The sequence below is a fragment of the Sminthopsis crassicaudata genome, chromosome 2, assembly GCF_048593235.1.
Source record: "Sminthopsis crassicaudata isolate SCR6 chromosome 2, ASM4859323v1, whole genome shotgun sequence".
Classification (NCBI taxonomy): Eukaryota; Metazoa; Chordata; class Mammalia; order Dasyuromorphia; family Dasyuridae; genus Sminthopsis; species Sminthopsis crassicaudata.
In genome coordinates, this window is record NC_133618.1 from 385,393,172 (window position 1) to 385,408,638 (window position 15,467).

General features: G+C 33.9%; 1 pseudogene; it reads left to right on the forward strand.

Moving 5' to 3' along the window:
- Nucleotides 1-13,407, forward strand: part of LOC141552862 (proteasome maturation protein pseudogene) — a 28,329-nt pseudogene extending 14,922 nt beyond the window's left edge.
- Nucleotides 13,408-15,467: the final 2,060 nt, after the last annotated feature.

Consider the following 15,467-nt stretch of genomic DNA (forward strand, 5'->3'; position numbering starts at 1 on the left):
AAAATAATTCACTGAAATTTAAAATTGAACAAATGGAATGACTCAATGATACATCAAGAATCAGTCAAACAAAAGAAAGAAAGAAAGAAAATGTAAAAGACTACATCAGAAAAACAATTGACCTGAAAATTGGATCCAGGAGTCACGAACTAAGAATTATTGGATTTCCTGAAAACCATAACAAAAAAAAGAGCCTTGAGATCATCTTTCAGAAAATCATCAAGGAAAACTGCCCTGATGTCCTAGAATCAGAGGATAAAATACCATTGAAAGAATTTACCTCACCACTTCTGAAAGAGACCCCAAAAATGAAAACTCCAAGGAACATTGTAGCCAAATCCCAGAATTATCAGATCAAAGAAACAATACTGCAACCAGCCAGAAAGAAACAATTGAAATGTCAAGGAACCCCAATCAGGATTATCTGAGCCATAGCAACTTCCAATTTAAGGGATCAAAAGGCCTGGAATCTGATATTACAAAAGGCAAAGGAACTTAGATTGCAGCCAAGAATCAACTGTAAAGCAAAATTAAGCATTATCTTTCAGGGAAAAAAATGAACATTCAATGAAATAGGTGAATTTCATTTATTTCTAATGAAAAGACTAAAATTTAAAAGAAAATCCGATCTTGAAATGCAGAACTCAAGAGAAGCATAAAAAAATAAAAAGGAAAGAAAAAATAGCTTTTTCTTTTAAAAGTTAAAAAACATATTTCTATATGGAAGATATATTTAACTTTTGAGGATTTTATCTTTATTATGAGTATATTTAGAGGGTGCAGGTATAATTTTATTTTATTATGATAATATAAAAAAAGAAACTAAAGGTGAAAGCAGATTGTACTGGAAGAAAAGGAAAATGGAGGTAAAATGGGGTAAATTACATCTTATGAGGAGGCAAAAAAAAAACCTATTACAATTGAGGGAAGGAGATGAGCATTGTGTGAATGTTACTCTCATCAGATTTAACCTAAAGAGAGAATATCAGACATACTTAGCTTCACAGAGAAACTTATCTTACCCTATAGAGAAGTAGAAGAGGAAAGAGGTGTCTAATAGAAGGGAGAACAGAAGTAGAAAAATAAACATATAAGAAAATGGGAGTGCTATAAAAGGGGAGGGCTATTTGAGGAAGATAGTGATCAGAAGCAAAATACTGGGGAGGAGGGAAAGGGGAAAAGGAAAGACAAAAGTACAAATTGGGGATAATAAGATAGCAAGAAACACAGAATTAGTTATTTTAACTGTAAATATGAATGGGATGAACTCTCTCATAAAACAGAAGCGAATAGCAGACTGGATTAAAAGCCAGAATCCTACAATATATTATTTACAAGAAAACAATTGTTTTACATTTTACATTTAATTATTTACATTAAAATTATTTACATTTAAAACATAGTGATACATTTAGAATAAAGGTAAAAGACTGAAGCAGAATCTATTATGTTTCAGTTGAAGTAAAAAAGCAAGTGTAGCAATCCTGATCATACATGAAGCAAAAACATAAAATATCTAATTAAAAAAATAAAGAAGTAAACTATATTGTACTAAAGGGTACCATAGATAATAAAATAATATCAATACTAAACATATATGCACCAAATGGTATAACATCCAGATTCCCAGAGGAAAAGTTAAGAGAGATGCAAAAAGAAAGAGACAGCAAAACTATACTAGTGGGGAATGTCAACTTTGTTCTCTCAGAACTAGATAAATCAAACCACAAAATAAATAATAAAGAAGTTAAAGAGGTAAACAGAATTTTAGAAAAGTTAGGTACAGTAGACTTTTGGCAAAAATTAAATGGAGACAGAAAGAAATATATTTTTTTCATGTAATAAAGAAACAGAGAAAAATAGACCAAAATTAATTGGAAATTAAATAATCTGATCCTAAAGGATGAGTGGGTGAAACAAAAAGTCGTAAAAACCATCAATAATTTCATCCAAGAAAATGGCAATAATGAGAGAGCATACCAAAATGTACAAGATACAGCCAAAGCTGTATCTAAATGCTTAATTGTATAAAATAGAAAAAGAGAAGATCAATGAATTGGGCCTGTAACTAAAAAAAAATTGAAAAAGAACAAATTAAAACCTCCCAATTAAATGCCAAATTTGAAATTCTGAAAATAAAAGGGGAGATTAATAAAATTGGAAGTAAAAAAAAAAAAAAAAAAAAAAAAAAAAACTATTGAACTAATAAACAAAACTAAGAGTTGGTTTTATGAAAAAATCAATAAATTAGATAAACCTTTTGTTAATTTGATTAGGAAAAGGAAAGAAGAAAATAAATTTATTGGTATAAAAAATGGAAAGGATGAAGTTATCATCAATGAAGAGGAAATTAGAATAATAATTCAGCGCTATTTTGCCCAACTGTATGCCGATAAATCTGATAATCTAAGTAAAATGAATGAATACTTACAAAAATATAAACTGCTCAGATTAACAGAGGAGGAAATAAACTACTTAAATAATTCAATTAAAAAAAAAAAAGAAATTGAATAAGCTTTTAATCAACTCTTTAAGAAAAAAATTCTCCAGAACCAGATAAATTTACATGTGAATTCTACCAAACATTTAAAGAAAAAATTCCAATACTATGCAAACTATTTGGGGAAAAAAAATAAAAAAAAAGTAAAGAAGGAATCCTACCATTTTTTTTTTATAATGGCAAAGACATAATGTTGATACCTAAGCCAGGTAGGGCCAAAACAAAGAAAGAAAATTATAGACCAATTTCCCTAATGAATATTGATGCAAAAATCTTAAATAAAATACTAACAAAGAGATTATAACAAATTATCTCCAGGTTAATATATTAATATAATAAAATAGGGTTCATACCAGAAATACAGGAATGGTTCACCTTCATTTCCCATAGTTCTTTCACTGCGTGTATCTAGTTCTCTTCATTACTGAACAACTGGGACTGGTTTGGATCATCTCATTGTTGAAGAGAGCCATGTCCATTAGAATTGATCATCATATAGTATTGTTATTGAAGTGAATAATGATCTGGTTCTGCTCATTTTGCTTAGAATCAGTTCATGTAAGTCTCTCCAGGCTGCTCTGAAAGCATCTTGTTAGTCATTTCTTACAGAACAATAATATTCCATAACATTTATATACTACAATTTGTTCTGCCATTCTCCAATTGACAGGCATCCATTCAATTTCCAGTTTCTAGCCACTACAAAAAAGGCTGCCACAAACATTTTTACATGTACAGGTTCCTTTCCCTTCTTTAAGATCTCTTTGGGATATAAGCCCAGAAGTAACACTGCTGGATCAAAGGGTATGCACAGTTTGATAACTTTTTGAGCATAGTTCCAAATTGCTCTCCAGAATGGTTGTATTCATTCACAATTCCACCAAAAATGTATCAGTGTCCCAGTTTTCCCATATCCCCTCCAACATTCATTATTCTCTTTTCCTGTCATCCTAGCCACTCTGACAGGTATGTAGTGGTATCTCAGAGTTGTCTTAATTTGCATTTCTCTGATTAATAATGATTTGGAGGACCTTTTAATATGACTAGAAATAGTTGAAACTATAATATAGTTTCTCTATATATATAACTATATAATATAGTTATATAATATAATATAAAGCAGTGATCATCAAAACCATTTGGTATTGGCTAAACAAGAGTTGCTGGTCAGTGGAATAAGTTAGGTTCACAACTCATAATTGTCATTGATTATAATAATCTAGTGTTTGATAAAGCCAAAGACCCCAATTTTTGGGATAAGAACTCACCATCTGACAAAAATTACTGGGGAAATTGGAAATTACTATGGCAGAAACTAGATATTGATTCATACTTAACACCCTCGACTAAGATAAGATCAAAATGTATTCACAATTTAGATATAAAGAGTGATATTATAAACAAATTAGAAGAATAAATAGTTTACCTCTCAGATCTGTGGAGAAGTGTAATGTTCTTCTCTAAAGTATAAAGTTCTCTGGGAGCAGCTTTCTTGGGGGGCTTCTGGAGGCAGCCTTCCTTTCAGTTCAGTGTAATAATCACCTCAAATGCAGCCAGGAGTTAAAGTCCAGATCCTTTATTGTCTTCTTCAAAATAGCCCAATTAGCTTTCTTAGAAGCCTATTTCTCTCCTTGGTTCTGAAAGCTCTTTCTGCTAGTCCTTTGTCTTTGCCAGCTTCAGCCTCTTGTCCTCCAAATGTCTCTAGCCAGCACAAAGGTAGAAGTTGAAACGAATCTGAATCCGCCTCCAAGAGTGGGCTTGTGGATTTCTGTGGGCTTGTGGTAGCTCCTGCTTATATATGCTCTTTAAAGGTGTGAACTCTAATAAGTACTAAGTACATAAGCATTATCTCTATCAATTTTATTGACTTAGCACCTTGTTTCAAGTTCTGGCCCATAACAGAGAAGGAAAGAGTTTGTGGCCAAAGAAGAACTGGAGTATATTATGGAATGCAAAGTGGATAATTCTGATTATATTAAGTTAAAAAGTTTTTGCATAAACAAAACCAATGCAAGATTAGAAGGGAAGCAATAAATTGGGGGGAAATTTATACCGAAGGTGTTCTGATAAAGACTTTATTTTGAAAATACTGAGATTTGACTCAAATTCACAAGAACTCTCTGACAAAGGTCTCATTTCCAAAATATATAGAGAACTGACCATAATTTATAAGAAACCAAACCATTCTCCAATTGATAAATGGTCAAAGGATATGAACAGACAATTCTCAGAGGAAGAAATTGAAACTATATCCACTCACATGAAGGAGTGTTCCAAATCACTACTGATCAGAGAAATGCAAATTAAGACCACTCTGAGATACCACTACACACCTGTCAGATTGGCTAAGATGACAGGAACAAATAATGACAAATGTTGGAGGGGATGTGGGGAAATTGGGACACTAATACATTGCTGGTGGAGTTGTGAAAGAATCCAGCCATTCTGGAGAGCAATCTGGAATTATGCCCAAAAAGTTATCAAACTGTGCATACCCTTTGACCCAGCAGCGCTACTACTGGGATTATATCCCAAAGAAATACTAAAGAGCGGAAAGAGACATATATGTGCCAAAATGTTTGTGGCAGCTCTTTTTGTTGTAGCTAGAAACTGGAAGATGAATGGATGTCCATCAGTTGGAGAATGGTTGGGTAAATTGTGGTATATGAAGGTTATGGAATATTATTGCTCAGTAAGAAATGACCAGCAGGAGGAATACAGAGAGGGTTGGAGAGACTTAAATCAACTGATGCTGAGTGAAATGAGCAGAACCAGAAGATCACTGTATACTTCAACAACGATACTGTATGAGGATGTATTCTGATGGAAGTGGAAATCTTCAACATAAAGAAGATCCAACTCACTTCCAGTTGATCAAAGATGGACAGAGGTAGATACACCCAGAGAAGAAACACTGGGAGGGGAATGTAAATTGTTAGCACTAATATCTGTCTGCCCAGGTTGCATGTACCTTCGGATTCTAATGTTTATTGTGCAACAAGAAAATGATATTCACACACATGTATTGTACTTAGACTATATTGTAACACATGTAAAATGTATGGTATTGCCTGTCGTCGGGGGGAGGGAATAAGGGAGGGGGGGTAATTTGGAAAAATGAATACAAGGGATAATATTATAAAATATATATATATATAAAATAAAAAAAAATTAAAAAAAAATTTAATATTTAAAAAAAAAAAAAAAAAAAAAAAAAAAAAAAAAAAAAACAAATTCACAAGAACTCAAGCCATTCTCCAATTGATAAATGGTCAAAGGACATGGAACAGAGGATTATCAGAGGAAGAAGTCAAAGCATTTCTATTCATATGAAAAGGTGCTCTCAACCATTTATCAGAGAATTGCAAATTAAGATAACTCTGAGGTACCACTACATACCTCTCAGATTGTCTAAGATGGCAGGAAAAAGATAATGATGAATATTGCAGGGGATGCAGGAAAACTGGGACACTGAAAATTGTTGGTGGATTTGTGAGCTGATTCAACCATTCTGCAGAACAATTTGGAACTATGCCAAAAGAGCTATCAAAGTGCATACACTTTGATCCAGCAGTGTTTGACCTGGGCCTGTATCCCAAAGAGATCATAAAAAAAGGAAAAGAACCCACATGTGCAAAAATGTTTGTGGCAGCCTTTTTGGTAGTGGCAAGAAACCAGAAACTAAATGGATGCCCTTCAGTTGAGGAATGGCTAAAAATTATGTTATATGAATGTTATGAAATGTTACTGTTCTATAAAAGAAATGATGAGCAGGATGATTTCAGAGAGTCCTGGAGAGACTAAGTATAATAAATAGAACTAGGAGAACATTGTATATGTCAAAAGCAAAATTATATTATGATTAATTCTGGTGGATGTAACTCTTTTCAACAGTGAGGTTATTCAGGCTAGTTCCAATGGTTTTATGATGAAAAGAACCATCTGCATTCAGAAAGAGGACTATGAGGACTGAGTATGGATCACCACATAGTATTTTCACCTATTTTGTTGTTGTTTGCTTGCCTATTTTCTCATTTTTTTTCCTTTTTGATCAAATTTTTCTTGTGCAGCATGATAACTATGGAAACATGTATAGAAGAATTGCATGCTTAACATATATTAGATTGCTTGTCATTTAGGAGAGGGATGAAGAAAAGGGAGGGGAAAAACTTTGAGCATAATGTTTTGTAAGGTTGAATGTTGAAAATTATCCATGCATATATTTTGAAAATAAAAAGCTTTAAAAAAAGAAAAAAAAAAAAAAAAAGAAACATGTCTAGCAGGAGCATAGTGATGGGGTAACTTATAAGTCTAGGCCATTCAATAAGTGTCCTGGACATTATGTTGGAAACCTGAGAGAACCAGAAGCCACCTCAAGAAAATTTGAAGCAATTGGGAAGATTTGTCAGTGGTGATCTACCTTGGGTCTAGTCATCTGAATCAATCAAAATTCTGATTCAGTCACCTTGACTTTGGGGGAGAAAATTTAGCTAAATTGCCTTTTACATTTTTTTACATCTCTACAAAATGGCTCTACGTATGAACCTTTTTTGTTGTTTTTACCCCAGAAAAAGTGCTCAAATTACAGAAACATAGCAAGAAGTTACTCAGGGAATTGTAGACTCCACTTCCTTGTATTATGGATGATAAAACAGAACAAGGAACGTGCCTTGCCTAAAGCCTTAGGACTAATACCCTCACATCTTTCAATAGCATTCAGACACTTTCTGCTGATTGCTGTCATTGATCTATGGCAGGAAGCTGAAGAAACATGTCTCACCACCCAGAACTTACAATATTTTAATGCACACACAATTATTCTTTTATTCTGATACAGTGAAAAGAAAGTTAGATTTGAAGCAAAAGAATTTGATATTACATCACCTTTCTGTGTATTTACAAAATATAGAATTTGGACTAGGTAACCTCTGCCCAGGAAGAGGAGAAGAGAAGGAATAAACATTTATATAGAATCTACTATATGTTGGTATTACTGTGCCAAATGTTGTCTTATTTAATTCTCACAACAACTCTGCAAGTTAAGAAAACTGAGGCAAACAAAGGTAAACTAATCTGTCTAAAGTCACACAGCTAATAAGTGTCTAAGGCCATATTTGAACATAGATTTTCCTAGTTCAGCCCTCTATCCACTATGCCTCTTAATTGCCTAAATTTCTCTTGGCTCTAAATCTCTGATTCTGCAATTCTTAATCCTAATCCTTCTATCTTCCCTTATTCACTGATGGGACATTCTGTCCATGACTGGCAATTCCCACACCCTGACCCATAGTGTTAGCAGAAGTGATGAGGTGTATGTAGAGTGGTTTAGATTCCTGGTGGTCTAAAGGTAAGTGGATATATAAAAGAATTATTAAGACTCCCCATTAAATTAGGAAAACTATTAATATAATTGACCATATTAATAATCAAATTAATAAGAACCATATGATCATTTCAATAGATGCAGAAAAAGCATTTGACAAAATCCAACATCCATTCCTACTAAAAACTCTTGAGAGTATAGGAATAAATGGACTATTCCTTAGAATAATCAGGAGCATATATTTAAGACCGTCAGTAAGCATAATATGCAATAGAAATAAACTACAACCTTTCCCAGTAAGATCAGGAGTGAAACAAGGTTACCCACTATCACCATTACTATTCAATATAGTACTAGAAACGCTAGCCTCGGCAATAAGAGCCGAGAAAGAGATTCAAGGAATTAGAGTAGGAAATGAGGAAATCAAACTATCACTTTTTGCAGATGACATGATGGTATACTTAGAGAACCCCAAAGACTCTGCTAAAAAGCTACTAGAAATAATTCAAAATTTCAGCAAAGTGGCAGGATACAAAATAAATCCACATAAATCCTCAGCATTTTTATATATCACCAACAAAATGCAACAGCAAGAGATACAAAGAGAAATTCCATTCCAAACAAATGTTGAGAGTATAAAGTATTTGGGAATCCATCTACCAAAGAAAAGTCAGGAATTATATGAGAAAAATTACAAAACACTTGCCACAAAAATAAAATCAGATTTAAATAATTGGAAAGACATTCAGTGCTCTTGGATAGGCCGAGCGAATATAATAAAGATGACAATACTTCCCAAACTAATCTATTTATTTAGTGCTATACCAATCAGACTCCCAAGAAACTATTTCAATGACCTAGAAAAAATAACAACAAAATTCATATGGAAGAATAAAAGGTCGAGAATTGCAAGGGAACTAATGAAAAAAAAGTCAGAGGAAGGTGGTCTAAGTGTACATGATCTAAAGCTATATTATATAGCAGCAGTCACCAAAACCATTTGGTATTGGCTAAGAAATAGACCGGTAGATCAGTGGAACAGATTAGATACAAAGGACAAAAAAGGGTACATCTATAGCAATCTAATCTTTGACAAACCCAAAGATACCAACATTAGGGATAAAAATTCATTATTCGGAAAAAACTGTTGGGAAAACTGGAAATTAATATGGCAGAAATTAGATATGGATCCACACTTAACATCATATACCAAGATAAGATCAAAATGGGTCCATGATTTAGGCATAAAGAGGGAGAAAATAAATAGATTAGAGGAACAGAGGATAGTCTACCTCTCAGACTTGTGGAGGAGGAAGGAATTTATGACCAGAGGAGAACTAGAGATCATTATTGATCACAAAATAGAAGATTTTGATTACATCAAACTAAAAAGTTTCTGTACAAATAATACTAATGCAAACAAGATTAGAAGGGAAGTAACAAATTGGGAAAATATTTTTAAAAACAAAGGTTCTGACAAAGGTCTCATTTCCAAAATATATAGAGAACTGACCCTAATTTATAAGAAATCGAACCATTCTCCAATTGATAAATGGTCAAAGGATATGAACAGACAATTCTCAGAGGAAGAAATTGAAACTATATCCACTCACATGAAAGAGTGTTCCAAATCACTACTGATCAGAGAAATGCAAATTAAGACCACTCTGAGATACCACTACACACCTGTCAGATTGGCTAAGATGACAGGAACAAATAATGATGAATGTTGGAGGGGATGTGGGGAAACTGGGACACTAATACACTGCTGGTGGAGTTGCGAAAGAATCCAGCCATTCTGGAGAGCAATCTGGAATTATGCCCAAAAAGTTATCAAACTGTGCATACCCTTTGACCCAGCAGTGCTACTACTGGGATTATATCCCAAAGAAATACTAAAGAGTGGAAAGGGACCTGTATGTGCCAAAATGTTTGTGGCAGCTCTTTTTGTTGTAGCTAGAAACTGGAAGATGAATGGATGTCCATCAGTTGGAGAATGGTTGGGTAAATTATGGTATATGAAGGTTATGGAATATTATTGCTCTGTAAGAAATGACCAGCAGGAGGAATACAGAGAGGCTTGGAGAGACTTACATCAACTGATGCTGAGTGAAATGAGCAGAACCAGAAGATCACTGTACACTTCAACAACAATACTGTATGAGGATGTATTCTGATGGAAGTGGAAATCTTCAACATAAAGAAAAGCCAACTCACTTCCAGTTGATCAATGATGGACAGAGGTAGCTACACCCAGAGAAGAAACACTGGGAAGTGAATGTAAATTGTTAGCACTAATATCTGTCTGCCCAGGTTACATGTACCTTCGGAATCTAATGCTTATTGTGCAACAAGAAAATGATATTTACACACATGTATTGTATCTAGGTTATATTGTAACACATGTAAAATGTATGGGATTGCCTGTCACCGGGGGGAGGGAATAGAGGGAGGGGGGGGATAATTTGGAAAAATGAATACAAGGGATAATATTATAAAAATATATAATAAAAAATTATTAATAAAAAAAAAGACTCCCCATTAAATTGGCCACAGGTTCTAGGAGTGAAAGAATTCACTCATTCCTGAACATTAGTTGCAAAATGAAAGTTTATTGTTAGATAGAAATTAGTTTACCCAGAGACTGACTTCTATAGTGGCAGATCTATGGAAAATAGAGTTTTGCACTGAGAATGCAGTTCTCAGTGGACAGAAAGTACTGGCAGCTAAGTGAGCCACCAAGGGCCATCTGCAAAGACTTTAGTTGATGGAAGCTAATTATATTGGTTGTCTTGGTGGGGGTTTGGAAGCCCGAGTAGATCAGAACCAGTGGGGACTGGGAGAGCCTAAGTTAGCTCAGATCCAGTGGGGCTGGGACAAGCCCGGATCTTCTATTGGAATTCAAAGGGATGCTTTTGACCAGAATTTGTAACTGAATCAAAGGCCTTGGCATTCAGGAAAGGCAACTTGTCTGGGGAGGATATGCTTCAGCCAGGAGGGGCTAGGAATCTGAAAGGAATCACAGATCAATAGGAAATACAGTTTCTTAAAGGGACTACAACCTGCTTCAGAAGGTGATGTCATACTTCTTGTTTACCCAGTGCTGTATACTCAAAAGATAGATCTGATTTAAAATTTATTCCATCCTTATTATATTACCTATTTTACCATCAGATTATTTTCTTTTTTTCTTCTCTCTTCTTAATCATTCTCTCCAGTGCTTCATTCATACTCCATGAACCTATCTTTAGCCTAATCTATGGCCCCTCTGAACTTCTCAGACTCCAAGTTCCTCAGCAGCATCAACTACTATGATCTCTATCTACCAAATTATGCTGAGGAGGCTGTTCACACCCACAAACACCCTAACCTTCCTTTTCACCACTGAAATGGTCCAGGTACAAGACTTCCTTTTTAAAGTTCTGTTTTGCCATACAATGAAGGGTTCAATATCAGGTAATTCTCATTCCAGACCTGTTAAAATAATTGACTCTACAATAGTAGAGTCTCATTGCATAGCAACAGAACAGGAGCTATAATGTAGAATGTTTCAAGATAACAGTAGATGGCACTAACATGCTACCTAAATCTTAAAGGTAACAAGATACTACATTAGTTACACTGAAAATCTGAATTTTGAATCACTAAACAAACATTTCTTTAGGCATCTATCACATGTAAAACATCTATTATATCTGTTAGGATGCCAGGGACATAACTATTGAATAAATCTAACATAATAATTCATACCTTAGAAACAACATCATAAGAACTCTGATCAATGCAATGCCCAACCATGATCCCAGAGAACCTGGGATGAGCTATGCTATCCACCTCCTGACAGAAAATAGATGAATTTAGGATGCTGAATGAGGCACTCATTTTTGTACAGGGCAAATGTAGGAGTGTATCTGGCTTGATTATACATATTTTTAACAAGAGGTTTTCTTCTCTTTCCTTTTAAATTGAGACTAGGAGAACAGGTAAAATGTGTGAGATTAAATAAAAATAAATACTTCTTAATTGCATTTAAATTATATTAAAAAGTGGCAATAAAAACTCCTTGTTCACATTATCCATTGTATGAAGGACTTTTGAATTATGGTGAATCTAGTTAGGTATTTGACTGGAAGATATCATGAGAAGCAGTATAATATGATAGAAAATATTTTGGACCCAGTCACATGACACCACTTTGAAACTTGGCTTTGTTGCTTATAAGCAAGTCACTTAAGCCTTCTGAGCCTTGGTTTCTTCACCTGTAAAATGGGAACAATAATATGTATTTACTATCTGTGGTTAGCACATGGTTGTTGTGCTAGAGAAATGTGAGTTTTTTCCTTTTATCACATCTCTGCTGCAATGCATCTACTCATCTATACTTTGATAAATGAGTGATTTGAAGCACAGGGAAAAATCATCTGTATTTGCAAAGACCTTGCTTATAAAATCCGAGGAAAGTGTAAGTAGAAAATTCTAAATTGATTTCCCAATTATATCATCTTGTTTTGTGGCTTATAAAATCAACAAACCTCTTTTATCTTCACTGCATTTTAGCAGCAGCAGCAATAGAGATAAAAAAACATTTGAATACTCATCATCACTCATTTCTATCATGCTTCCAGCTTTCCTCATAACATAGGACAGCTGCAGTTCACTGGATAGGGTGCCAAGCCTTTAGTCAGAAAGGTAAATCTTCCTGAGTTCAAATCCAGACTCAGATAATTTCTAGCTCTATGACCCTGGCAAGCTACTTAACCTTGTCTGTCTCAGTTTCTTCTTCTGTAAAATAAACTGGAGACGGAAATAGCAAATTACTCTAGTATTTTTGCCAAGAAAACACTAAATGGAATCATAAAGAGGCAGACACAGTTGAAACAATTGAAGAACAACTACAACTTCCTCACAATAGCTCATAAAGTAGCCAGTAAAGTATTGTCTTCATTTTGCAGATGGGAAAATGGAGGCTTCGCAGGGAAAAGTGACTTGGTCAGTTTCTTATAGTTTCATAGGTCTTAGTGTCAATAACCAGGCCCAGGTCTTCTGATCTTCAAGGTTCAACCAAAGGGATGTGGGAGAAGATGGTCGCATAATGGAAACGATAATAGATAGCAGAAATGACAAGACCGAGAAGCAGCACTGGGGTGACTGACAGGCTGATCAAAGATGAATAGCCAGAATTTGAATCTTAATTAAAGAAGAGTATTTCAGTTTTTGAACTTTCAGCTAATAATTCTTTTGGAAACCATGATGTTCTTTGGAGAAGTTTTTCTTGTGTAAAAAAAAAATGAATGTTTGCTTAATCATTTTCTTGAATTAACAGAAAAATAATTCCAACTCAATCAAGATAAAATGAATGGTTCCACAGTGACAAATATCCAAAAAATGTTCCCTGATATTACAGATGGAATTCAAGGCAGTGATAGGTAGAGCTTCTTCCAATTCTTCAGCGCTCCAATCTCTCCCTGAATGTTTTGAGGGGTCCTGGTGAGGGCAATGGATTTGAAGATATTCTTAATGATCCATCAAAGTGAAAAATGGGAGAACCATACATGATGATGATTACAAACTTGGTTTACCATAGGAGAAATACATTGCTAATAAAAATAGAGGACTAGCATCCTGTTTATAATTGGCTTTTTATTATGATTTGATGTGTATAACATAATTTACAATTATGACTAATATGTTTTTCAGTAATTTGAATTTGGAATTCTATTATTAGAATAATATTCTATTATTTTAGTATTAGATGATCTAATTCCAAATTTGTTCTATATTGTTTGGTCATGTAACCATATTATTTTGAGGAGCTAAACATTATAAAGTACAGCAATAAGAAAAACTGTACCTTAGTTCTTTAATGTAAAAAACAAATTTTAGCTGTTTATATTGAGAGGTATCATTATAAGATTATTTCGGGCATAAAATAAGTATGTTCTAATTAATCTCATTTTGATATATCTTCTTTTTAGCATTGATATCCACATTGGTTTGAACACAGGCCACATCCTTAAAATAAAATCTCTTAGAGAAAAAAATACCTTTTTTGGCAACAAAAACCCCTCCAACTCCATAATGTTTAACAGGCTTTGCTTAGCAGAAGAAGAAATCAACATCTCTCTGTTCCCTTGCTACATTTTTTGTGGAATACAATTGTTAAGTCCAAAACTGATCTCAGCAGAATTGTAATTCCTATTTGAATTAGTTCTTAAGTTAAACAAATTTAAACTAAAATATTTTTGCTAGCTTTTACCACATTAACACAATATATGAAAGTAGGCAAAGTTGATAGTAGCAGTTACCTTGGATGGCCAGCAGAGAGTACTGTCTAGTGAACTTACTGTCAAAATAAAATGAAATGAATGAGTTTCATTGTTTCTGAGCATATCAATTGCATAACAAATCTAGATCAGGCCTCCTCTGCTTGGCATTGGAACCTGAATGCAGGAGGAAACCTTTTTATGCATTAAAAGAAAACAATTAACAGGATACAAACCAAGATATGGATTTAGGTTATCTAATTTCTAATTGGAGGAAAGAATAGGGACTTTCCAAATTGGAAAGGGGAGAGCAAACAGGTTCAATTCTTTGAAATCAGAAAATGAGGTGTCCCACTCCCTACAAATGTTTATTCAATCAAAAGAACATGGAAATGGTAATTGACTAGAACAAGTTTGATTTTCAGATAAGACATAGATTGCATGAGATATAATTGTGAGAGCATTCTTTGCATCAGTCTTTGGGTCTGACTGAGATTCTGGTAATCCAGATCCTTAGATAAGATTCTCCAAGCAACAGGAGGAGGTAGTCTGGCTTCCCAGCTACTCAGGGGCCAGGTTCAAACATTGTGATAAAATTTTTCTCACAGTTCCCATCATTGAATAGTTTTCTCGCAGGACAGAAATTAGACTAGACCCATAATTAAAAAAAAAAAAAAAGGAAAGGGAACTGAATTAGATTCAGAATTGTGTCACAAGATGGAGTCAGTGTGATTTAGTCAATTCCCACATTATTAGACATATCTGTGAGCTGTCATCATTCATCTTATTGAGTGTTCAATTTAATATTTCCCTTGTCTCTCTCTGTTTTGATTTTGTAAGTTGCATCCAGTTTCAAGTTGTTTTTTCAAAAAAATAAATTGTGCTATATGGTTAAAATTTGGAAAAATGGGAAAATCCATAATAAAAAAATCCAAATTATATTTTTTAAAACCTCAGCTAAAGGTCCAGTTCCTCATTGAATTTTTCCCGTGTCTCCTACCCACAGTGACTTTATTAGACTCTGGATGATTTTGGTAATTAGACAATATATTCAACATTTGATATTAGTCACTTAGATTTGATACTCTCTTGTTATGGTTTCATGAATTAGATTAGCACCTGCATGATGAGGAAGGGTTATTATTTTATACCTCTTTATGTGACTTTGAAGTATCTAACATACAGCTTTATATGGGTGTGGTATCTAGTGACCTTAACATTTGGAAGAGCTTTAAACGAGGTTTTCCAAAAGGAAGATGGAATTTTGTCATTCACAGTTCCAATTAAAGATTTGAAAATTATGATGTGGTTATATTTCTTTAATAATTCAAAGTTAATAATTCCTTTCTGGTTTGCTGTTTTGTGCTTGTATATGTGACGG